Source organism: Zalophus californianus, chromosome 14 (assembly GCF_009762305.2).
Source record: "Zalophus californianus isolate mZalCal1 chromosome 14, mZalCal1.pri.v2, whole genome shotgun sequence".
NCBI lineage: Eukaryota > Metazoa > Chordata > Mammalia > Carnivora > Otariidae > Zalophus > Zalophus californianus.
Genome location: NC_045608.1, coordinates 3268111 through 3294278, shown reverse-complemented (window position 1 = coordinate 3294278; position 26168 = coordinate 3268111). Strand labels below are relative to the sequence as shown.

Sequence of the window (26168 nt, the reverse complement as noted above, 5' to 3'; positions counted from 1 at the left end):
TGGAAATTGACCCAACATGTATCTACAAGCTAAGAGGCAAGGAGTCCTCCCTCCCGACAAAAAGGCGCCTTCCCTAGCACACATTTAGACTAATGGATTCTCCAAATCCCTGCCTTGTGGAAATTGTGGGTCAGTAAGACTTAGAAAAGAATTTGTTCTTCTTGAAGAGTTCTGTCTCCTTGACAACGTGTCTTCCCTCTTCATTTCTCCCTTGCCTCTTTATAGCCTCTTCCCACTTGTGAAGAAACCGTGACAAGTGAATTACCCTGTGGGAGGGGAGATTTTGGCAGGAAGGGACCCTCAGTTCTTGGGCAGTCCAGGGAAAATTCTGGCTAGCACGACACCTCATTGTCAACGCAGGATTTACAATGTAGAATTTACAACACCTGCCGAAATAATTGCAGATCCTCAAGAATGTATATTTAGATGCTTTACATACACGTTCGCGTGCGCGCATGTGCGTGCGTGCGCGCGCGCACACACACACACACACACACACACATACAATTCAGAGCTTTTACTGCTGGTACTAGCGTGAATCAAAGAAAGGAAATATGTCAAGGAGCACTCATGCTCCTGGGGTTGTCAGCTCCTGCTCTGCTCTGGAAGCTCACTACCTAAAGCCAGTTGACAAAACTGTGGAGGAGCAGGTGCAGAACGTTGTAGAAATGCAGGAGGTCCAGACCCAGGAAGGTGACTTCTGGGCTGACTGCTTGTGCCCAGAGTCCTGCTCGTGGGTTCTTCATCCAGGGAGCCAGTATCTGGGGCCAGGATGCTCCGTGAGTGAGAGCCAAGAGAGGTGTGGCCCCCTACCACGGACCGTGTGCCGCAGTCCTTAACTGCTGGGGCACAGACACTGAGGTCAATGTCCCGCTCTCATGACGTCTGTATGAGTGGGCTGAGCAGCATGGGAAGTTGTAGGGCACAGACTCGCGAGATTTAAACACAAGCTGGTGCCAAACAAATATTAAAGGTATACCAGCACATGTGAAATCTGCTTTTTGCGAACATCCAAGGCATGGCAGGTGGGGCACTCAAAGATTAAGCCTCTGGGAAAGGGCCACCGAGTGAATAGTGTGTTCCCTGGAATTTTTATGGCATCCTGAGCCATGCTTTTTGAGCAATCAAAAGAACCTAGAAGTCCCCATTTGTAGGCCACCAAAATTGTAGTGTTTGAATGTGTGCCGTGAACCTCAAGAGGCTGATTGCCATCGCCTGCCGGTTTGGATTGAGCATTCACATGGTGTTCATTCCTTCAAAATACCACTGAAACTGAATTCCAATTCAGGGGACTATTTGCAGAGCAGGAGGGCTCAGCGCAAGGCTAACAGGGGAGGTCATTTGAGAAAGGAAGTCCTCCTGTCACCCTATGGTGGTGAGCATTCAGTTCCCTTCATTGAATGCCCATGGAAGCAATTGGCTTTTGAGCCAAGAGCTTAGTATTGACACAAGAAATAGCTCGGGCTCTAGAATGGTTCTGGAATGGTCCTAGATCCCAGCTTGTGTCTGGCTCATGCTTTAAGAACCAGCTGGGCTCTGCAGTGATCTGAAGCATCAGATGAGCTTTCTTCCCCTCACCTTGTTCCAGAGAAAACTGCTGGGTCCCCTTGATGGCATCCCAGGCAGTGTGAAACCGAATCTCTCCCCTTCCCTTCATAGTGAGAGAGAATGGCTTTGTGGGGCAGCCTCGAGTCTCAGTGGACCCAGGTGGGGGCCACGTAAGCTCCAGGAGATCCACGGTGGCAGGAGAATGGAGCAAATTGTGGCTGTCACATTGAGTAATGGCAGGCCACCACCAATTCTCTTTATAAAGAGTCTCTGCAGTGGTTTTAGTGTGGACATACCTACTGATCAGTTCTAAATAGGGAGCCAGCCACAGAGCAAAAAGCCTAAGGAGTGGAGTGGGAAGAATATTGATGATAAATCAGGTCAGTGGAGGTCTCAGGACTAGCTCTGATCCTATATGATGTGATTCTAGAAAAGTCCCAGAGCCCCAGTTGCTAAATCGGATCTGTGTGGTGGAGATACTAGCATCTGCCCTTTATGTCCCATGGGATAACATGAGGCTGATAATTATCCTTTCTCTAGTGGTCATGCTATGCCAGCTACTCTCATCATCTTACTTTGTTGAATTTGCAGCCATATGAGATCTTCCAGTTAAAATACCCATTTTTCAGATGAGAAAAGCAAGGCTCACTTTTGAGTGATTCCAGACCACAGTCAGTGAGGGGTGGAGCTGGTGTCCAGCCTAGCACTGACTGACTCTGAAGACCACACTTCTAACCACAGTGCTGTTCCTTTGAAGGTACTCCATGGGTAAACCAAAATCAGCTACACTTGTTATTACTGATACGGACCAGGGTCTTCAGCCTCCTGGAGCCTCCATTTTTTTTCTTGGAAAGCAACAACTTTGAAGTTGATGGTTTTGGCTACCGTTGAACAATTTGGGCATCTTCATAAGTTTGGAATGGCCTGGTGATTCTGTCCATGAATTTAGCTTCGAGCTACCACCTTGTCCTGTGCAGAGAAGCACATCCTGCCCAGGAGTGTCAGCTGGTGGATTGTCACCAGCAGCGGGAGGGTCAGCTGGAGATCAGCCCCTGAACACTTCAGTGGCTCCTCTTTGGCTCAAATTTAAATTGTGAGCATCCTGATATCCTCCCTGGGTTGCAGGTGCTCCAGAAGCTTTCCTCAAGCCATTCAGCGCCCTTTCACTTGGTAACCAACTTGCTCCTGTTCCAACTCAGGCCCTGGTGTGCTTGACCCTGGCCTCCATGCCTCATCCATGAGCTCATTCTTGTCTTTTAGACTTAGTACTTATTGACATCCTGTCTCCTGCACTACTTTTTCTTGACTCCTTCTCAAGGACTTTGTGTTGTTCTGGTGTCACAGGTTCTCAACTTCCCGTTTCCCCTTGCAGTCAGCCCCACCTCAGCTGCCCTCCCCTTGGCTATCTGCCAATGAGATTTTGGCTCTACTAATCCTCTCCAAGGGATGTTTCAGATGGATTCTTCTGGACCAGTGGTTCTCAGTCCTTCTCTATCATCCCTGTGGCCTTTGGGTTAACTCTCAAGGATATGTAAGCTCTATAAGGACCTGAAGTCTTTGTTGCGTTTTTATTTTTTTTTATTTAACTTCAATTATCCAACATGTAGTACATCATTACTTTCAGATGCAGTATTCAATAATTCATCAGTTGCATATAAAACCCAGTGCCCTCCTTAATGCCCATTGTATTTTTTGATTGAACAGTCCCCTTACATAACAATGATCTCTATAAAAGCAGAAACCTCTTTGTACTTTGCTTACTACGATCTGTAACATAGAATCTGGATGATCAGGAACAAGACAAGTATATCTATTCCCACAGTTGCCATTCAGCATCATAGTGGAGGTGCCAGCCAAGGCAACTAGGCAGGAAAAAGAAATAAAGCACATTCAGATTGGAAAAGGAAGGAGCAAAACTATCTGTATGTTCAGATAGATGACATGAGGTTGTATGTAGACACCCTAAGAAATCAACAAAAAACTATGAGAACCAATAAAACAGTTAAGAAAGACCAATCTAATAAACTGTATTTCTATACACCAGCAATGAATATCTGAAAATGAAATTAAGGAAAACAGTTCCTTTTACAATAGCATCAAAAAGAATAAAATACCTAAGAATAATTTTTTTAAAAGAAGGGCAAGGCATGCACTCTGAAAACCACAAAAGATTATTGAGAGAGATAAAAGAAGGCCTGCATGGAAAACATCCCATGTGCTGGGACTGGAAGACTTAGTATTGATAAGATGTCAGTACTCCCCAGATTGATGTATAGACTTAATGCAATCCCTGTCAACATCCCTGCTGCCACCTTTGCAGAAATTTTCAAGCTGATGCTAAAATTTATAGAAACGTCTTGAAAAGAAGAACAAATTTGAGGGGCTCACACCTCCTGATTTCAAAAACTTACTACAAAGGGCATTACGTTTTGTAACACAAAGACTACGTGACTCTGGCACAGAGATGGACATATATAGAGATCGATGGAATAGAATTGAGCCCAGAAATAAACCCATAGGTTTATGGTCAGTTGGTTTTCAACAAGGATGTCAAGAATACTCAGTGGGGAAACCCATGAGTCATGCTGTCATGCTGGGGCAACTGGTTACCCTCAGGCAGAACAGTGTCTCATCACATCCTCTGATGGCACCCAATTGTGATGGTTAATTTTACATGTTGACATGAGCTAAGCGATGCCCAGATAACTGGTAAAACCCTATTTCTGGGTGTGTCTGGGAGGGAGTTTCTGGAGGAGATTAGAGTTTGAATATGTAGCCTGAGTAGAGAAGACGCACCCTCACCACATTGGTGGGCATTATCTAATACAATGAAGGCTCAACTAACACAAAAAGATGGAGGAAGTATAAATTCTCTTTCTCTCTTCTTGAGCTGGTCCATCCATCTTCTTCTGCCCTTGGACATCAGAGCTCTTGGTTCTTGGCCTTTGGACTCCAGGAATTAAAGACTGATGGATTGATTGATTGATTTGACAGAAAGAGCGAGAGAGCACAAGTAGGGGGAGCAGCGGAGGGAGAGGGAGAAGCAGACTCCCCGCTGAGCAAGGAGCCCAACGTGGGGCTCGATCCCAGGTCCCTGAGATCATGCCCCGAGCTGAAGGCAGATGCTTAACTGACTGAGCCACCCAGGCATCCCCAGACTTCAGGAATTAAACCAGCACCACCCCCAGCCTTTGGGCTGAATTCCTGGGTCCCCCACTTGCAAAAGCAGATTCTAGGATTTCTCAGTCTCCGTAGCCACGTGAGCCAATTCCCATAATGAATCTCTTCTCATATATCTATATTTATCCTTTGGTTCTGTTTCTCTGACTAATACAGCAATGGATGGCGCCCATCCAGAAATCCCGCACTTGTGGTTGGAGGGTTTGGTGGCTCTGCACTTCTCTGGGATGTTGCCTTCTTTTGAATAGAAGACACACGTCCATAGAACTTTCCCTCTGCTTTGTTCTCTCTCCTTTGTTCCCACTTAACCAGTCACAGAGCACTTTAGAAGGCTGTGTCAGTCGGAGGCTGGAATAATAACACTGCCATTATTACCTCAAGCATTGTTGAGACATGAAGGGTAAAATGTGTCTCATTTTTCAGGTTTTCAGAAGGGATGGCATCAAGCCAGATGGTCCCATTAACTCTCGAGGACTTACTTTTGATGCTTTCCACCTTTAAATAATAATGTCTTTTAAGAAGAAAAGTTGAAGGCTATTGACCTCAATACAGCAGAATTTCTCACATCTGAAGATGCATTATCTATGCATGAGGCTTTGGGAGTTCATCTGACGAGAGTCTGATGTGCAGTTTTTAGAGTCAAGAAAATTCTCTCACTCCTGATTCAAAACAATGAGGAATTCAAAATGCAGGCAAGGAGCAGAAGATTCTGGTCTTGATGGGAGTAGTTTGGTGACACTCTCCTGTTCCTGATTCCTGCTAAGTTCAGCCACAGCTTTTTCTTCCAGTGGACCATTTATTTGTACCTTTGGGCATTGGTATATCTATCCATAAAGTGGGGAATGGGCCAGACTTTTAGCTTCTGATTCTCGCCTTCGGTGTTGATCTTTTTACAGTGGCATGATCATAGCTCGGTGCACCAAATGACCACAATAATAGCAAAAGCTACCATTTCCTGGGTGAGGACAGGACAGCATGCTTTCCAAACCCTTCCCTTTGGTCCCTTCACCGTTGCTGTGAACTAGGTACTGTCATTCTCTTCATTGCACAGAGGAGCAAATAGAGACCCAGACGGGTTAAGTATCTTGCCCAAGATCACACAGCTAGCAAGGGTCAGAGCTGGCCTCCAAACCTAGCTCTGACCATCAAGTCTTGACTATGATCTGGCTCTGGACGGCTATTGGAAATAGCAGGAGAGCTGCAGTGGGGGGGTGGTTGGGAGGATGCGGAGGGCGCTGTCAGGCTGTGCCTGCAGGTTCTGTGGGCATCTGCTGCTTTCACCCACCTGGCTTCCACCCCGTGCCTTCTGCTGGGACCCCACCCTCCTCCACTCTCTATGACTCACAGGCTCCTGTCCCCACCACCAGGTGATATAGAATCAGCCCTTCGACACATTTCATTCCTAATAGCCACCATGTTTGCTTCCGAAAGGCATACATGTCCTAAGCCAGAGCAAGAGAAGAGAGTCCTGGTACTGATGGCCCTAGGGACACCAGGATTAACCTAAAGCACGCTTGCTTTCCTGCTTCTACCATTTTTTAAATCAGTCTGCATTGAGCTTCTGATGCTTTCAAGTAAAAAAAAATTCCCAAGCAGCGCGGGGTGCCACGCGCTGTTTTATTTTGTGTTCTATTACTCCCTACTTTACCTGGTGACCTAACTGCACACGAGAAACACCGGACCACACCGGAGAGGAATGTGATAATGAGGTTTTCTGATAGAGAGAGGGGAGAAGCTTGTGTGCGAATGTTTGCACAGGCGGTTTCTCTTCCTGAGACCAAACCATCCCTGCGGCTTCGTCTTTCAGATGAAGAACCAACAGACAGGATTTCTCCCGAGGCGTCATCTGTGTGCTTCATTTCCTTGCATTCTTCTCAAAAAAGTTCCAGAAACGTCGGTGAGAAATCAGAAAAAATCTCCATCTCTCACAGGTGTGACTCGGAGCCACCGTGTGTTTCTTTCTGGGGCTGTGAGCTCAGCCAGTCATCCTAAGTAATCACCTTGTTAAAACGTTTTATACATTTTACACGTTTTGAAAGGTATGAAAAACTCTCCTTCCGACAAGTCCAGGATGAAGTAAGCAAACTCTCCCCGAAGCATTTTTTTTGAAGGAGAAAGAGGCTCCCAAGACCCTGGGTTTTTCTGGGGTGATCCTACGTATTGATGATAGGAAAGTGCTCATGGGCAGGGAAACTGAGGCTTGTTCTGTAACGTGGGATGAACAACCTGTCCATGAAGATGGTGAAAAGCCCCAGCCAGCTCTCACTGGTTCAGTACGCCCAGGTGTTAGCGTACTGTCTGTTCTCCGGATCCTTGCTGAAGGTGAACGGAGGGGCAGCGCTGTTAACTCAGCCTGGGATCCCCCAGACTTCCCCGCTTTGTTGTAGAGTGCCTGCCGTCATGACCCTCGAGATGCAGGTTTCGTGACTGTCTGTCCTCAGCCACGGTGGTGGCGAAGGACAGGGTGGGCGCTCCAGGGCCTCTTCCCTTGAATCAGGAACGTGCTGCCTCACTCCCTCTGCCCGCAGCCTCTGAAGAGCACGGCCGGGCTCTGAACCCCCTGAGGACCTCCTGGTGCGGAGTTCCTTTATAACTAGTCCCCCTTCTACCGCTCAAGCTCTCCCTTGCTCCCAAACCTCCTCCTCAAGAGCCGCTGCCCTTAGTTTTCTCCCTTTGTCCACTCCGTGTGCCACCCCAACTACCAGTTCCTGGGCTTGAGCGTGGAGGGCACATCCCGTCCCCCTCCCAGGCCACCTGGGAGCAATGCCGGCCTTCCTTCCCGGCTAGCCGGATGGCCGGCTCACTCCTTCTCGGGTGGTTTTGCGTGAGTGCCCTCCAGAGTCCTTGGACAGAGCCTGATGGGAGGTTAAGGGCGTTTCTCTTCTTTGGCAGCTGGTGTTCGTCCCAAGACCTTTCTGTGTAAATTATTCCCACTGGAGACATCAGCCTCTCAATTCCCGATGTGGGCCTTGCTTTCTTTCTAAAATTCTCTCCATGTGCTTATTTCTTACAATTTGTGCACATACAGAAGTGTGCACGAATCTCAAGTGTTCAACTTTCAGTTTTTTGGAAATTGAATTCCTGTGTAACCAGAACCCGGCGCAGGAGTCAGACGATTACCCCCATGATCAGAGAACAGTGCAGGAAGGCCGCGAAGGGAGGCTGCAGAGGGAGTGAGTGAGGGCCGAGCCCCAGCCGGCTGCCTGGCCTGGACCCTGGGCTCAGACACCGAGTCTGGGCTGCTCTCCAGGCTTACGGTGGATCAGGTGCCTGGGTCAGTGTTTCTCCTTGTTTTCAGTATTTATCTACTTCCTTTTATGCTGTAACTTACTCTTTCTTTGAAATCTGTGATCCCTCTTGGTGGATGTGCCCAAAAGCAGCCACCCTATAAAAGTGGAGAGATCGGTGCTAGGAAAGACTGCTCGGTGCAGGGATCACCGTTAGAGACGGCCGTGCACGCAGATGGCAGATGTGCTTGGCCGCGTCTTGATCGCTTTCAAATAAATAAATGACAAGGTTTGCCAGTCATCGGCCCCATATCTTTCTCCCGGGCTAGTGTCTTTCAGGCCGTCTCCTGGACGGGATGTGCTCCCCCTGAAGCCCCCCCCCCCCGCCCCCAGCCCCTGTGTCGGCAAGTTCTGGTAGCCTGTCATCCAGAAGGCTCGCTGCGCATTTTCTGCACCACCAGAGTCTGTTGGCAACTGACACGAGGCTCTCTGGCTTCAGTTGGACTTCCATCAGAAAACCATGGTTCCCACTGAGTTGCCAGGTGGGGGAGTGAACCAAAGTGATCCTGCATTTGCCGGAGGCCTGCCCTGGGCGGGGTTGGGGACCCTGGCCTGCCCTCTGATGCCAAGGGGCAGAGCACGTGGAGGGGCATCCCCGCCCAGCGGCTGGCACACATGCCGGTCACTGAGCTGCGCTTGCTGCCCCTTCCCCTCCTCCCTCCAGACCGGGGAAGGCCTGGGTCTCAGGCTCTGTGCCTGCCGACCCATCTGTGGCCGCTCGGCATTCCAACCCTTCCAGGTTGTGTGTCTGCTGGCCCACGGCTGCACCCTTCCGGGTCCTGCTGGACCGCCCCTCCCTCAACCGGGCGACAGCCGTGGAGGTGGTTTTGTGCATCCTGAACACTGCGTACCTGCAGGCCTGGCGGTGGCGTTTGGGCCCCGGGCTTTCTGCAGTTCCCCCGTGGCTGAGGGGGGCGCCTGGGTCTGAGCACCTGCCCATTATGCCTCTGCAGCAGGTTCTCATCCCCACCTGCAGACCACCTTGCATGCACCCAGCGGGTATTTATAAAGCAGCTCTGGGCACCTGGTGCTCCAGCAGGGGAGTGGTTTATCACCAGATATAAGATGAGCGGGGAGTGAGAGGTGCTGGGAGGGAACGAGGGGTCCCAGAGGCAAGTGGAGGTGAGCAGTGCTGGGGTGCCATTGTCAGGGTGGGCTCCCTGCCTGCAGTCAGCCACGTGCTCCCAGGGAGAGACTGTTCTGGGCAGAGGGAACAGCAGGTGGAAGCGTCCTGGAGTGGGGAGGGGCGTGGCGGGAGAGTGAGAATAGATTACCCTCCCCACCCCCACCCTGAGCTCCCAAACAGCGGAGAAAGGGTCAGAAACAGGCCACACCAGGAATTCAAACCGATATAATCTCACTACAGATTTTACTTGCTTTTCTTCCGCATTTGTCAGGGAGGAAAAATCGGGGTATGGTAGGGGCTTTCTGCAGAGCCAGCTCGGAACTCTCTAGAAGAGACTCTCAGCTCTGGGACTCCGACATCTTGGTCAGTATTGTACGTCGTTAGCAGGGAGTCCCCGGTGAACAGAAGAGGGAAGTGTCCTGACTTTCTCAGGTGCAACCATGACATCTCCAATTATAATGGAAATCTGGCTCCTTGGAGAGGAAGGACAGGGCTGATGAGCAGAGATGGGGGGTATAAACCTGAGCTTGGGCCCTGCAGACATTTCTTTTCTCTGAAGAATCATCTAGGGGCTGTGAGGATTTTTCCTTTAATTGAACAAATACCTTCAGACCCTGCCCTGCTTCCCTTTGGCAAAGCCGACACGTGCACGCCGACCCGCGGGGGACAAGCACGGACACAGAATCGCTCGGCTGGCTTTTTTGCCCGTAACCAAAAGCGAATGGAGATAAAGCTGGTGCACGAGGGGAGGCTGAGCCCGGTTCTTTCAAAGACAGCGGGGTGGGAGGCCCTTAATGCAAGAGAGAGCAGCCCAGTCCTAGTGTGGGACAGCCCTGGAACCAGGCACCGGAAATGTTTATGAAAGAATTTTATAATTGGGTATTTCAGAAGAAATCAAAGCAGGAATCACGGGGAAATTTTATTTCTATTTATGTTGAATGAGCACTCACGGAGCTCGTACTCTGTTCTTGGCACCTTACTGATGCATTCTCAGTAGAGGCCTCTTACTCTCTCTGCTCCAAGACAAGGAAACCGAGTCACAGAGAGAGAGTCTTTCATCCTCCCTACACTTACTTCATGGTCTTGTCTTATTTTAATGATCGTACATCTGGAAGACCTTGGCGGGTGGGTTAGACAACAGAGATCGTTCTCAGGATTTCCAAAGGTGCAAAGTCTTCACCCAAAAGAAGAGGTCAGTGCATTCGATATTCATCGGAGGGAGAACATTGTGAACAGCAAGAAGTAACAATAATGAAATCCAAGAATTGGGACTCGTGCCAGGCCTTTATTGGGAAGACGAGGCATTCATGGCCATGTGGGTCCTTGTGCATTCATCACAGACGGCACACGTTCATTCGACAAATACTTAACGGAGCTGTGTCGGGCACTAGGGATGTAATAGGGAACACAGCAGATGAAATCCTCTGCCTCACATGCTAGGGAGGGAACTCAAACAATAAACAAATGAAGTAAATAAAATATGTCAGTAGAGTGGACAGAATGTTGGCTGATCCTGAGTCCCGGCAGAATAAAACACAAGATAATAACTAAGTACTTGAGTAGGACGACTTTGCCGAGTGTCTACACTTCGAAGACAGAGTTTGGGCACTTCTAATGTAAAGCTGTATAAGCCTTATCGTGTGTATAACTTGATCCCTAGCACGTTGCACAAGTTCTTTGTTAAAATCGAGTTAAACGTTCATGGCAGACAACTAACCAACAGCCATTACCAACCATGTTCTCCCTTGCACGGGAGTGGAAGCCACATAACCCATTTCTGGTCATTTGAATGTATGGTCGCCATCTGGGAAATGCATAAGGAGAAAGACATAACCAGATAGCTCTCTGGCATTGCTAGTTCTGTACCCCTGATGCTCATGATAAAAGGAGGATATATCAGGAGCTGTGGCAGCCTTTTTGTGAGCATGAGTATTCAAGCCAGAGGCACAAGGCATTGAGGATGGCCAAACACAAGGAGTGAACGCACCTCATTCCTGAAACACTAAGTAACGGAGTTAACAGTGGGACTACCTGTCCACCTTTGATTTAGTTTTATTTGTAGTTGAAAGCATATTTAATTGATGTATTTTAAAAACAAAGACATCCCCAATCTCTTTGTGGATATCAAGATAGCCACAAAAAGATGTCTTTAAAATGTTCATCACAACGGTAGTCCAAACCCAGAAGTAGCAAAGGTATCCATCAACAGAACGAATAAACAAACAGTGGTATTTTCATACGCTCGAACCCTACTCAGCCATGAAAAGGGGCGGACACCGTTCATGTTCATGCAGCTACGTGGAGGAATCTCAAAGGCATTATGCCGAGTGAAAGATGTCACACACAAAGACGATGTCCCCTGTGATTCCATGTAGAAAACATTCTGTAACCAGCAACCTAATGTATCGGGGGGGAAAAAATCAGAACTCTGGATGCATCTAGAGGGGTGTGGTGGGTAACTGGGAAGGTGGCTTGAAGGGACTATCTGGTGATGGCCGTGTTCTGGACCCTGATGGGGTTAAAGTTGCGTAGGTGGGTAAAAATGTTATTGCTATGATTCATGCATTTCATTGTCTATACATTTTGCCTCAAGAAAAAAAAGAAACTTAAAAAAGATTGAACTCATGCGAATCCATGTTTAGGATGTTGCACTATAAATGCATTACTTTGAAATGCATCCCCGAATAAGACTGACCTGTGGACGGCGAGGGATGGATAGATGGGTGGGTGGGTTGATATACGAAGAAACAGGATGAAGTGCTGATGGCAGAATCAAGACAGTGGGTAGATGAGTGCTGACCATACAATTCTTCTAAATTCTCTGCATGTTGGAACTTTACATAATAAAATTTGGAGGGAAGACATTCTTGAAGGCACGGCAGAAGTTGCTACCAATAAAATGTTCCGTGTTTGGAAGGCAATGGCATCCTTCCTTTGGGGAATGCAGTTTTATGGAAATGAGAATCAGACCTAGGAGTCTAGATGAGCCAGGAGTGGAGTTTTACTTCTTGGGACTGAGCTATTTATGCAAAGCTTCGTGTCATGCCAAGGAGGAATGTCTCGACAGTTACAAAAGGGGGCATGTCAGTGACCAAATGGGCTTAGCCTCCAAGACCAGAATTAACCTGTAAGCCAGTGACCTCGGGATTACACTGCATTGAAAGTTTCAGCAAGGAACATTGAAATTCAGGTACCAGAAGTCCTCACCCTTGGGGGAAAGCATGGCTGAGCTCCAGCCTTCTCTCTTTTATTAGAATTGACATCTTATGTGGAACAAACAAATGTGCGCTGAAAGCTCTCAGCCTTAGCCCTGCCCTTTCTGGGCCCTTCGTGGATAATGCTTCTATTTTCTGGGCCACTGATTTATTTGTGCAGAAAATGAAATAATGTGATGACTATTAATGAGATTGAAATAGAAAGCACCTGGGCGTAGATTGTGAGAGCCTTTTACTTTGGTCCGGAGTTGTTTTGCAATTAACCCACGAGTTTTGCCAACTGTGGCTTAGACAGGGAGGAAGACACAGGGAGGTGTAGACAGTGTCCGTGTCAAGGGCCTCCAGGACCACCCTGTAGGCAGAATCCCACCCTACAGTTTCAGGCCTCGGGGTCTCTGCACTCAGGGAAGAGATGGATATCGGAAGGACACGGCCCCTGGTGAGCGGAACTGGACACACCATTGCTAAAGCCCAACTCCTGTTCCAACCGACTTAAAATAGATATACTGTTACATTTTAATGATGCAAAAGTGGTGAGGATAGCTGTTGTAAATTTTTCCAAACATTACACATAATTATCTTTCCTTTTTTCAAAAAAAAAAAAAAAAATCCCATCACTGCCTTGAAGTCACCATTGGGGTGTCTGTGTGTGCACGTGTTCTCACACGTACCTGTATGCACACGCATTCCTGTGATTCCAGAACCCAGGGGCAGAAGACTGCTTTGAATTCCCCTTCAACACACAGGTGCTGTGTGATCCTCTGAGCCCCCATCTCTCGGTCTGCCATATTGGAGCTTTGCGTAAGGATTACATGTGTTCCTGTATTTACAGAATTTGGAGAAGTCTTGCGTGTGGAGAGCAGAACGAGGTATATATGTTGTTACATACAACCTATAGATTGTCCATCAAATGTTTCAGTGTTAGTTTTGTTCTCTGTGACAGAGTCTTTCGCACCTCTTGGCCTTACTTCCCTCCCCTCCCCGTCACCATGTCCTGGAGAACCTTCCACATTAGCACTGTACTGACCTATCAGGGTCTCTAACTGTGGCAGGGAACCCAAAACACGGATATACTAGAGTTTATTTCACTGTTCTCTTGAGAGAGTGGTATTTTATTGTCCAAACCGGGCATTTCTCTGAGTGAAAGAATGTTTTAGTAATGATTATCGCCCAACAGCAGGTGTAAATTAGGCTGTCCTGGGAAAACCAGATGTGACCCCGGGCTGATTCTCGCCATCTGTGCAGCAGTGAGCACACCCACGCATGCGTCCCCGAAGGTGCCCTCCGCACGAAGTCCCAGGGAGTAAACTCACTGTGCCGTGGGGTGGAGTGTTTTTATTTTCCACAGACGCTGCTTTGCCTACCCGGCCGAACCACCTGCACATCGCCCTCAGCTCTCACATGCACCAGGGCAACGGCACTCCTCTTGTCTTATACCTTCAACAACCCTTGAGTTGTTTTTCCTCATTTGAAGGGTGAAAAACGGCAACTCGTGCTGGTTCTCGTGTCTGTCTCCCTGATGCCAGGGAGGTGGGCGATTTTCTTTTTCTTCCTTCTCCTCCTTCCTTGAGGGGATCCACTGAGTGAAGCTGGGTGCTTCGCTCGTGTCCTGTGCCCCACTAGCTGTGCATTACGACGCCTGATACCTGGGGCTTGCCCAGCACTTGTGTGATAAGGCCCGTCACCTTTACTCCTGTGCTCGCTGTGACCAGATAGGGCGTTGGGCTTGGTGTGACAAACCTTATCTCTGCCCGGTTTTCCTCTCTGTGGCTAGTGGAACACCATGTCATTCATCTGTCATTGCGGGACCCTAATCCCGGCCGCGCCTAACCCACAGTATCATTAGCAAGAACAAACTACGGAGGAATGGAAGCGTGAACAGGGAGTCCGTCGTCCTTAGTCTGGGTGCTCACGCACTGTTTGGACTCTTCACTACCAGATGATGCCGTGTGTTGCCAGTGGAATTAAAATTAATTAAATCTTAAAACAGTGTGTATTACTATAGATTTCCACGCATCGTCTAGGCCAGGAAAGCACATAGGTTTTCTCTTCTGCACAGATCAACTGGACATTGGCTTTCTAGAACACCACGTTAGGGAGGTTGGGGAAGCCTTAGCCAGGATCGGCAGGATTCGTGAGTGGCATCCACCCCAGCCAAGGGAAGGCAAAAGGGAACATGAGTGCTTTGACAACAGGTGGGTTTATTATCTTGTGGAGCCAATGGTGTGAAGGTGTGGTCCCCTCTGGCTGCTCAGCTCGGGGCTCACTGGTGCTCTCAAGGACGCGGTTCTTGGGGCGCCTGGGTGGCTCTGTCAGGGAAGCATCCAGCTCTTGATCTCAGCTCAGGTCTGGATCTCAGGGCTGTGAGTTCAAGCCCCGAGTGGGGGCTCTGCTTCTTCTACCCTGACCACATAACCTTTGTGCTCAAGCCTGAGCCCTCAGACGCCCATGGTGGCAGCTACAGCTCGTGCATCAGTTCTCCACGGGGTGCGTGCCTGGGCTCAGGGAAAACATGTCCCTACCTCTTTCAAGGGTGAAGAAATTGTTTCCAGAAGTCGCATGCCTCTGCAGACTAAGCCTCCCGTGTCGCTGGCCAAAACTGCACCCCTGTTTCTAAACCAGTCCCTGGAAAGAGAAGGGGACTTGCAGGTGCGTTGTCAGCTTGGCACCATCCCTTCCCTACGGCAGGAGGAAGGGGGCCCACCTCCCTGGGAGGAATTGGTCACTGCAGCTTGGACAAAATCAGGGGCCTCTGGTAAGGGAGAACGAGGGGTTGGCGGTCAGGTAGGCACGTCGGGCGTCTCCTGCGGCCTCTGGAAGCCCTTTGGCAGGCCTGGCTCTGCCTCCTTCCCCAGGAGTTCCGGCCAGTGCCTGCCCCATCCGCTCCCACTCTTTGCTCATTGGTGCCCCCAATGACAGTATCCACTTGGTTTCCGGCCCCAGAGGCCCGCCTGTGCATGATTGGAGCCCACCATTCTGTTTCCCCAGAAGAGGGTCCACAGCCCATTACCTGGTGGCGACAGTTGGGGGAGAGTTGGCATGTCACTGTCACCCGCAGTAATGCCTGACCATATCCTCGAAGGGTATCTTGGGATAGCTTTGAGTGGATCCGCTGAGTGAAGCTGGGTGCTTCGCTCGTGTCCTGCCCCCCCCCCCCCAGCACCCTGTGCCATCAGCCCTGCTCCAGCCCCTGTCTGCAGAGAGGTCTCATGGAGTAGAGCCAGGTTTGAGCCCAAGCGAGCTGGTGCACACCTGCCCTCTCACCGCAGAGGGAGGTCATTTCCCTCCTTATAAAGGAAATACACTCTTCAGGTGTAGTCCCATTTAAATATGGCCTGGGTCTTCATCATGAGTGGAACTTGGTTCTCCATGAGCAGGGGTTGGACCCTGAACCAGTCCACCAAGGAGGCAGGAATTGGGGTGGCCTCCAAAATGAGTGTTTATGTAGCCCCCCCCACCCGCTATCATGATTCTTGGACAGACAGCAAGGGCAGGGACTCCCAGTTACTTGATGCCTGTTCAGGCCACCAGCCGAGCCAGGTGCTTCACCTGGTGCTTCCATCGGTGCATGTGTTACTTCTGTGAGGCAGCCCACCTTACAGAGTCGGACGCGCGCACTCAGAGAGGCTGAGCCACTTGCCCGAGGTTGCACAACTAATAAGTAGCAGAGCCAGCATTAAATCCCAATCCATCACAGGCTAGAGCCCAGGCATGTAACTGCCCTGAGGCTCCCTAGTAACGTAAGAGCAGCGAAATCACTAATTCACGTAGGACTGAGTCATTATTCTGACTTGTAGCTAAGTGCACGAGGACTTTGCTCAGTGGTTTCCCGATCATATATGAGCTGTGTGCTGTGTGCACTGTGCAGACTGTTTTCCAGACCCAGACTGGGAACAAACTGATCTGACACATGGTCAGACAACGGGGGAGGGGCTCAGAGCGCCGCACTCTCTCAAGAACGCCAGGGTGCATGCTCCCGGGAGCGATTTACCGCACGCTCTTGTAACAGCTTGTCACCGCAATCAGCCTTGGACACAGCAAGTAGGGAACCGGCCCCACGGGCTCAGGTTCCGCCCCCGGATCTCTGCAGAGTCTGTAGGAGCCCCACAGCTCTGCTTTGAGAAGGGCAATTGGTTTTAGATCTGACCGGCACAAGATCAGCCCCAAACGTGGCCTTCCTCCACGAGAACTTTCCAGCTTGCTCACCGTCCCCGGGCAGAGCTGTCCTCTTGCTGCTGCACAATGCTCTGTGGCCGGTACGCTCTCAGTCAGAGCCCCTGGTTAATATTGCTTGCTTGTGTCATTTCCTCATTTATATATATCTTTTTCCTCACTTTCTGTTGGACCTCAGATGCAGAAAATTGCAGTGATTATGCTTTATCTGCAGACCATCTTCATCTGTGGTCTATAAATGCTCCTCTCTTGCTTTATCCATTCATTCATCTGCTTTCTTGCTTTTCCATGCAGTACTAAGATTGAAGGACATCTCTGTTGTTACTGTATGCCTAGACGCATGTTCTCGACCTCCTTGGTGTCAGGACCCCTTTATACTCTTTTTTTTTTTTTAAAGATTTTATTCATTTGAGAACAAGCAAGCATGAGCCGGTGGGGGGGGGGGCAGAAGGAGAGGGAGAAGCAAGACTCCCCACTGAGCAGGGAGCCCGATGCAGGACTCAATCCCAGGACCCTGAGATCGTGACCTGAGCCAAAGGCAGATGCTTCACAGGCTGAGCCACCCAGGCACCCCCCTTTATACTCTTAAAAATCCTCGAGAACCCCCAAAAGAGCAGTTTCTTATGTGGGTCACATACATCAGTAAAAATAGAACCTGAAAATTTTTAAAAATTGATTTTACAATAGCTAATAAAATATTCTATTTAACATATCCATATATGCCCATTGGGTGTTAACGTAAATAACGTTATCTCGTGAGAAGTAACTGTTTCACAGTATTAAAGGAAATTCAGTGAGAAATTTCACTGTCTTACATGTTTGTAAAGCCACTGTGTTCAAAGGCACCTAGATTCTCCTACCTGCTTCTGCATTCAAGTTGATAGGATGTTTTGTGGCTGAACTACCTAAAGAACCTCTGACCTCATAGAGATATGTAGTTGGGAGAGGAATGACCTCATGGACATTCCAAACGGGATTTGGGGAGCCTTAGAGCACCTCAGGCCAGCCTTTGAGGACCCCTGACTGCTGTGTGGTCCCCTACACGTTTCAGCCTTCTGTCCTCCAAACACTTAATGTCTGCACAGCCATCTCTGCCCCCTTACTCAGGCCGGGAGCTTTGATGTATCGCGGTCATGGGGAACTCAGCAGTTCATGTGTAACACTTAGCGCTTAGCGCAGTGTGGTCTACAACCTGCGCTGAATGTTCCTTCATGCCTTCTACGAGTATTTATGGAATGCCCATTTTAACTGCGAAAATACAGTCATGAAGGAGACGAACAAGGTCCCTGTTCTCGTGGTGCTTATATTCTACTAGGAAGTATAGAAACTAAACGAAAACATAAATAAGATGTCTCCAGTTAGTAACCAGTGCTGGGAGGAAGCTAACATGGGTCTCGTTAGAGCAGGGTAGTCAAGGGTGGCCACTCGGAAACTCAGATGACCAGAATAAACCAATCCCAGAAAGATCTGAGTGAGAAGTATTCTAGGAAGAAGGACCAGCACACGCAGAAGCTCTGAGGTTTGAATCATTTGTGTGTCTGATGTTCGGAAAATGAACGTTTATCTACTGTTTTGTGTGTTCCCACGTCTACATGGTGATGGCTTGTTCCTCATTTCATTGGCAAACAGAAATGTCAGAATAGTTCCTGCAGTTTTAGAAACACACTTCTGTTTAGGAAGTATTGACTGGGGTTTGACTTGTTTCATGTCAGTCTAAAGTGATTCCTGAGCTGTTGTTAAAGGCAAGCTGGGCTGTATCTCTATTTGGGATGATGCTGTTATCCTCACTGTTATCGATGTTGGGGTGCATTAGTATTATTAACTAGGATGTTCTTGGTTGCAGGCAACAGCATCCCAACTCAAGCCGTTCAAGGAAAAACAAAAGGAAATCCCACTTCTGGGATATATACAAAATAATTGAAAGCAGGGATTCAAGAAATATCTGTGCACCAATATTCTTAGAAGCATCATTCACAGTAGTGAAAAGGTAGACACAACTCAGGTCTGCCCATCAGTGGGTGAAATAAACAGAATGTAGAATAGCCAAACACCAGAATACTATTCCTGTCTTGAAGAGGAAGGGGAGCCTGACACCTGCTACAACACAGATGAACCTTGAGGACATTATATGAAGTGAAAGAAGCCAGCCACAAAAGGACAAATACTGTGTGAGTCCATTTATGTGGAGCACCCAGAAGAGTCATGTTCATTGAGGTAGAAAGTGGATTGGTGGGTGCCAGGGGCTGGGGGAGGGGAAATAGGGAGTTGTTGTTGAATGGGGACAGAGTCTCAGTTCTGGAAGATGAGAAAGTTCTGGAGATGATGGTGGCAGTGGCTACACAACTGTGTGAATGTGCTCAATGCCGCCAAAATGTACACTTAAAATGGTTATGCTGGCAAATTTTATGTTATGTACAATTCACCATAATTTTTTAAAAAAGGAAACCGATTCACTCTCCTAGCCAAAAAGTCTGGAGGTAATGCTAGATTCACGCAGAGCTGGATGCAGGGGTTCAAATGGTGTTGTCGAAGTTCTGCCTCCCTTACTGTTTCTCAGGAGATTTCCACCAGGTAGACCAGATGCCCCCAACAGCGTCAGCCCCACAACCACCCAGCTTAATGAGCCTTGAAAAGGGACATTCTTTTCTGTTACCCTTTCAGAAAAATCTATAAAGAACTCTGATTGGCCAGGGTTGAGTTATGACTCATCGCCGTGGCCAGGGCGTGTGGTAATTATGGTGGGTACAAGTTTAATGGTGCTAGGGCAACATAGAATGGATTCCTTGGAGGATGGTAGCATTCTGTAGTTAGGCTGCAAGAGGGGTGTTAATCAAGGTCAGCTGTATCCTTGATGTGAGGGACCTCTTGGAAACAATGGGGAATGTGTGGGACACTGTTCTAGCCCTGGTACAACCTTTATAATGTTCAAGGTCTCTGGGGGTGGCAACAGCATTCTCTCCAGGACTTCAGTGCTGCCACGTGTTGCGCTATGGGCCCCGCAGGAGCTGTTCCTCATCAAATGTGGCTTTTCTGCAGAGAACCCTTCCACTGCTGTTGTTACCCTACATAGTCACGGACACTATGTCATTTATGGCCCTGGATATCCTTCCTTTCTTTTCTTGTTCACCTTCTTTTCCACCAAGAACATCATTCCAATGCTGGAAGACGAAATGCAGGGCAGAATTCATCAAAAAGGAAGCTACAAACAGTAATTTGTGAATTGGGAGGAGAAAAGCCTACTCATTAAAATTCTGCAGTAGGAAAGGCATGGTGGGGTTTCAGGCTAACACTTCCTTCTGAAGCAGCCTTTGGGGCGACAGGTTTCCTTGCTCTCATTTTCTTTGGTTCTTACAGAAAGGGCCCATGTGGCAGCAAGAAAATTCCCTATAGGTGATATGCAGTTCTCTACACATATCTGGGCTTAGGTTGTAAATGCAACTGCCCACTCACCCAGACGGCAAATGTTGTTTGTCACCACTGCTTGTGAGACCCTTGCCCGAAGCACCCCACAAACTCGAGAATGCCCTTTCTTGAGGAGTGGGGTGTAAGATGGTCCTTCCCTTCTGTTTGTCCATGGGGGCAATTGTTGTAGCTTGACTTGGAGGATCCCCATCTGGATATTGGTGAGGCGGGACGCCCCGGGGGACTGATTCAGTGCCCAGGAGTGGCCTCCCCTCCTTCACCACTACCAGGAGTCTGCTCCTGCTCAACTTGTAGGAGGAGGCGCCCTGATCTCAGGAAAGCAGGCTGAATCTCAGGAGGAATCATGGTCGTCTGAGGCCACTTTCTTTTCCCAGCCAGCCCTTTTCCCATTTCCCGTTCCAGCTGGGATGGTCTTCTGGCCCATGGATGTAAAGAGAAGTCTTCTATTGTATCTCCAAGACAAGGTCTTCTGAAGACAAAGCCTTTGCCATCCTTCACATGCCATGGTCCTTTTGTGTCCTGCTTATGATGATAGTTAAGGAATTGATGCTAAACACCTGGGGCAGTTATCTTGGAGCAATGAGACAAAACCCACAAGCATCATGGAGACATCAACCCCGTAGGAGCCGACATCCATACACCTTGTGCTTTGAGACAGTTAAAGATCTTTCTTTCTTAAGCATCCCTTACACTAATTTCTTGTAGCACAAAGCCTCCCTCATCACTAACACCAAAACTGTGCTTTCTGTCAATGACAGTCGATGCATGCTTTGACTTTTGTCCATGTCCTCCCGAGAGACATACAATTCCTTGCAGTGCAAGTAATTAAGAAGGTAGATTCTGGAGCCCAGCTGTCTTGCCCCTTGTCAGCTGCAAGTGATTTAACCACCCAGTGCCTCGGGTACACGAGACAGAGCTTAGGTTGACTGAGCTGCGCAGTTAGCCCCCGGGACCCGGGAAAGCCTCCTGGGGTAGCAAGTGGGGTTGCTGGGATGACCGCAGTGCGGTGGGGTCCCTGGCTGCCCATGGCATGTAGGGCTCCATTGGCACCAACAGGCCTGTATTTGACTTCATACCGGGGGAACCACAGGAATATGGCCCTCCCTTTTAAGAGCTCACGATCCAAGATGGCACGCTTCCTTGCACCAACCTCCCCAGGTGACTTCGCTGAGAGCGGAAAACAGACGCTCACCAAAATGCAGAACATCACAGACGGAGCTGTCTGCCAATGAGGCTTAGGCTCTTATCTGTGTATTTCAGAAATCGAGTGCAATGTCAACCCTCGGGCAATAACTTGAGAAGTAAATATTTATTAAAATTGCTCAATAAATATTTCTGAGTATCTGTCATGTTCCAGGCACTATTCTAGACCCTGGAAATACTGCAGTAAACAAAGGATCGAAGTCCTTGCTCTGATAGGGTTTATGTTCTGGTGGGGGAGAGGCATGCGCATAAGGTAAAAACTACATATGTCAGGCAGGGATAGAGACTACGGGGAAAAATAAAGGGGGTTTGCAGAGATAGAAAAGATAGGGCCGGTCCCATGCTGTAGAGATGTGACATGTGAGCAAAGAGACACAAGGAGAGCAGCCATGTGGGTATCTGAAGAAAGGGCATGCAGGAGGAAGCGAACAGTAAGAAACAAGGCTCAGAGGCAGGAGCACCCGGAGCCTGGCAGGGCTGGATTGAGGAGAGTGAGGTTGCCAAATGAGGTCAAGAAGCAGGTGAGTGGGAGATTGTGGGTGAACAGACTGTGCAGGGCTTTGAATAAATGAACAAGAGTAGAGAGCATCTAGCAAGTGTCAGAGACAGGATTTGAACCCAGGCAGCAGACTCCAAAACACATGTTTTCAATCCCCCCTCTATACACGCCCCAACATCCTGGAAAGCTAGAGAGAGAGATCACCAGCCTGCACCGCTTCTGAGGTCCCTCCTGCTCACCCCCTGGAGAGCCTCTGCTGGGGCTGAGAAGGGGACGTGGACAAGCTTGTGCAGGATTTGGGAAGCACTGTGTCCCACATGGCACCCCACAGAAGAACAAAAGAAAGATGAATCCCCAGGGTGCCGGAGAGGGGGCAGTCAAGAGAGTGGCCACCGTGTGATGCCGCCCCAGCATGGGAAGCTTGGCGTTCTGTGTCATCCAGAGCCGGCTATTAGGAAGGAGTCTTCACCGCGTTGCCGGGGAAGGCGATGCTGTGGAGAGATGCAGGGCTCCTGCAGGGGCGAGTTAGTAGGTCAGCCTCATCAAATATTGATGGACCAGCTGCACCGCAGCCTTGCCTCCTGCCAAGTACCTCCGTGCCTGGCCAGCGAGTCTCAAGGAGACCCCAGATGCCTGTAAGAAGTTACCTAAGGAGCCATTACACACTTGATGGATGGGCTCCTTTGCCCTTTTAGGGTTTTATTATTAATGCATTCTTTCTCCCTGGTTCTTGACGCAAGTGTAGTCTAGTTGCCTACCAAGTTAAAAGCAGTGTGTGTGTGTGATCCCTGGATGATTTTGCCTACCACAGTGGGAAAGCTACAGCATCAGGGACCATGTTTTCAAGCCAGTAATTTCTGAACGGATCACCAGCCCCTTCACCGAGGGCAGGATAATCCGGTTGTTCTCACTCTGGAGCCCGCCCGCTTGGATCAGACACCCTTCTGTGGCTTTAATCCCTGCGTGATCCTGAGCGTTTCTCTGCTATTCCGTATCTCTCTTTTCTCACCTGTTTAAAAAGGAGCATACATAGTCTTGGAACCTACTCAGCAGAATGGTTAAGAAGTCCTTATTGTGTTTTGAGACTTTAATGTTTTAGAGCAGCTTTAGTTTACAAAAAAACTGAGAGGAAGGTGCGTAATTATCCCATATCCACCCCCCCGCCCCGGCCGCACACATGCACAGCCTCCCCCAGGTCCAGCGTCCCCACCAGGTGGGACACTTGTTCCGACTGAGGAACCAGCTCTGGCACATCATTATTCCCCACAGTCCACAGTTTACCAGGGGGGTGACTCCTGGTGGCGCACATTCTGTGGGTCTGGACAAATGTATCATGACATGTATCCGTCAATATAGCATCATACAAACTATCGTCACTGTCCTAAAACTCCTCCGTGCTCTGTGTATTCATCTCTCCCTCTTCCTAACTCCCGGCAACCACTGAGCTTCCTACTGTCTCCATAGTCATGCCTTTTCCAGAATGTCACAGAGTTGGAATCAGACTGGCTTCTTCCACTTAGTGATGTGCATTTGAGGTTCCTCCGTGTCTTTTCGTGGCTGGATTGCTCATTTCTTCTTAGCGATGAATAATATTCTGCTGTCTGGGTACTTCCCAGTTTATCCATCCACCTACTGAAGGACGTCTTGGTCGCTTCCAAGTTTTGGCAATTGTGAATCAAGCTGCTATGAACATCTGTGTGCAGGTTTTTATGCAGACATAAGTTTCAGCTCCTTTGGGGAAATACCAAGGAGGGTGATTGCTGGATCCTGTGGTAAGAGAAGTATTTAGTTTTGTGAGAAACCGCCAAGCCGTCTTGCAGAGCGGCCTTGCCATTTTGTATTCTCACCAGCAGTGAACGAGCGCTCCCGTTTCTCCACGGCCTCGCCAGCCTTTGGCTGGGTCTGCAGTTTGGACTTGGGCCATTCTGATAGGTAGAGGGTGACACTGCATTGTTGTTCCGCTTTGCATTTCCCTGGTGACCTATGAAGGGGTTTTTGTTTGTCTGTTTGTTGGAAAACACACTTGCAGACAGCCTGGCTGATACGAGGAATTTTCGTAGCAAGTGTCAGCTGTCTTTTGGTGGGCATCCTTACAAACACAGCAGAGCACTGAGCGCGTGGCTGGACGCCCGCCTCCACGGCCTCTGGGTGTTTAGGCAGCAGAAAGAACCTGGGTTGGCCTTCTGTGGGCGGGCATTCACTGGGAGCCGGTGAGTCCCGGCCCCGGGCTCCTGCATCTTCCTCCCCTCAGCCCCACAGCACAGCTCACCTGGCCTGCAGCACGAACTACCCCCCCCGCCGATGGTGGATTCCCCCATAATTAAATCAGCCCCGTGCTGGCATACTCTCTTAAACTGATAAGGTGAGATCATAACAATCCTTTACGGCCCGCGCACGGGTCACAGCGCAGTACGCAATCTCAGAGAAATAGATCCCCAAAGAGTGTCTTGGGGGGGGTGCACGCGAGTTACTCTGGCCAGTTAGACCACGACGTCTTCCGCGTGCCAGGGCCGCTCAGCTGACTGGGGGCTTGGCCTCGGGGCGGGGTTTCTCCGTCTGTCACCACGGAGAGCTGGGGGCCAGGTCATCCTTTGTTGTGGGGGACTGTCCTGTGCGAGGTAGGATGCTTAGCACCTTCCCGGCCTCCACCCCCTAGACGTCAGCTGCATCAGCTCCTCCTGGTGACGGCCAGAAACATCTGCAGACTTTGTCACCTCTCCCCTGGTTGAGACCCTCTGCCTGGAAGCCTCGCTCCAAGGGATGCTGGGGGCACATAGAGTTTCTAGCAGGGTGCGGCTGGGACCCCTCCATGCTACACAGCATGAGAGACCTTTGCCTGTAGGGCTGTAAGGATGGATTCCCCATCTCAGGAAGACTTGCCCTACACTGCTGGGACGCTGCGGGGCTTCTCATTTCAAACTTGACGCATCCGCCCTTTCCAGAATTAGACCTCTTCTCAAAGTCACGACAAACTGGTGGCCAGCCAACGTTTGTAACAGGACTGTCTCGTTTTGCCCCACCCTGGGGAGCACTGATTAATGACCGCGCTACTCTTCCCAGAAATCCTTACGTAGGATAGTTTAGTGTGTGCTGACCCCATCTGGGCTCGGCACATGATACAATAGGAAACACAGAGCAGGCTCCTGAGATGGTCGTGCCTAAGCCACAGGATCCATCCGCAACCACCTTTCCATTTCCAACAATCGATTGAAAGGAGATACAGGACTGGAGGGACTGATCGGCTGGCCATGTGAAGACACAACCAGATAAGCCAGCATGTGGACCTCATAAGACAAATGACTTAGTATTAAAAAAAAAAAAAAAAATCAACCACCTTAGTGGTCAGGGAAAGTGCTACTGTTAGCAGAATAGAAGAGACTTAAGAATATAATAGCTGAATGCCATGTGTTGGCCTTGTGTGCATTCTGATGGGAACAAACCAATTACATCGAGTAATATCTTTGAGATAATTAGTGAAATTTTTACATTAGGAACTTATTAATTTTGTTAGACGTGATAATAGGAATGCGATCATGCTTTAAAAAATCTTGAGGTTTTCACAAGTGAAACAGCGTGGTATCTGGGTTTTGGTTTGAAAGATTTTAGCATGAAATCGTTGAGGGGGATAGAGCACGTTTAGCTACGTGTGGACAGTGGTCGAAAGTGACCGATGGGTCCGTGTTATATTGTCAGTATTCTCTTGAAATTGTAACTGCTAAACAGTTGAGTCAATGCCAATTTTTCTCACGGTAGAGCGAGGGCTATATGGCCACCTACCAAAGAAAGTGCATGCACCAAACTCTACTTTCTTTAGCCTGAGAGACATGTGTCGCGGTATTTCCTTCTGGTTGGGTTCTGGTGAATTATTTTAATCCGTAACGTTTCACTAAACTTACTCAAGAGATAGCCCTACGTGTTACTAAAATGCCAAGAAAGAGCAGATGACCTGGTGCAATGCATATTCTATGGTGACTCAAAGCAGGGCCAGCTCCAAGAAACGGGGGAGACCTGATGAGATCTGCCATCATTGGAGGGATGGGTAGAAATTCTTTGTCATCATGGACAACGGAGTGAACATCACCACCATGTAGGAGGGAGTAACAGAGAACCGATGGGCCACAGACAGAAGACATCCTAGCGTCCCCATCGGGTGCCAGCAATAGACAAAAGGCACACTGCGAGGTTAATGGAAAATCATTTGCAATTGAAGGGACAGTTTATAGAGGTGCAGGCAGGTTGAGGCATGCGGGGACCAGCTTTGCACCCCCAGGCCTGAAGAGGCGGGGAAACCACCGTTGCTGGAACCCTATGGGAGCTGGAGACTTGGAGGTGGGGCTGTCCTGACGCAGGGAAGCCCCTGCTGCCCACATCACAATGCCAAATGGAGACCTGAAGATGCCCCACCCATCCCTCCCCTGCCCTGCAATCTGGTATCGTGTTCCCATTGGCCAGACACCCCTGGAGCAAGGGTAGAAGGTCCCTTGGGTCAGCCACCTGGGGCACAGAGTAGAATG

General features: G+C 49.2%; 1 protein-coding gene across 2 annotated transcripts in view; it reads left to right on the top strand.

Annotated features, from left to right (window-relative positions):
* Nucleotides 1–26168, top strand: part of TMEM132C (transmembrane protein 132C) — a 319945-nt gene that overhangs the window by 162600 nt on the left and 131177 nt on the right. The window lies entirely within an intron of this gene.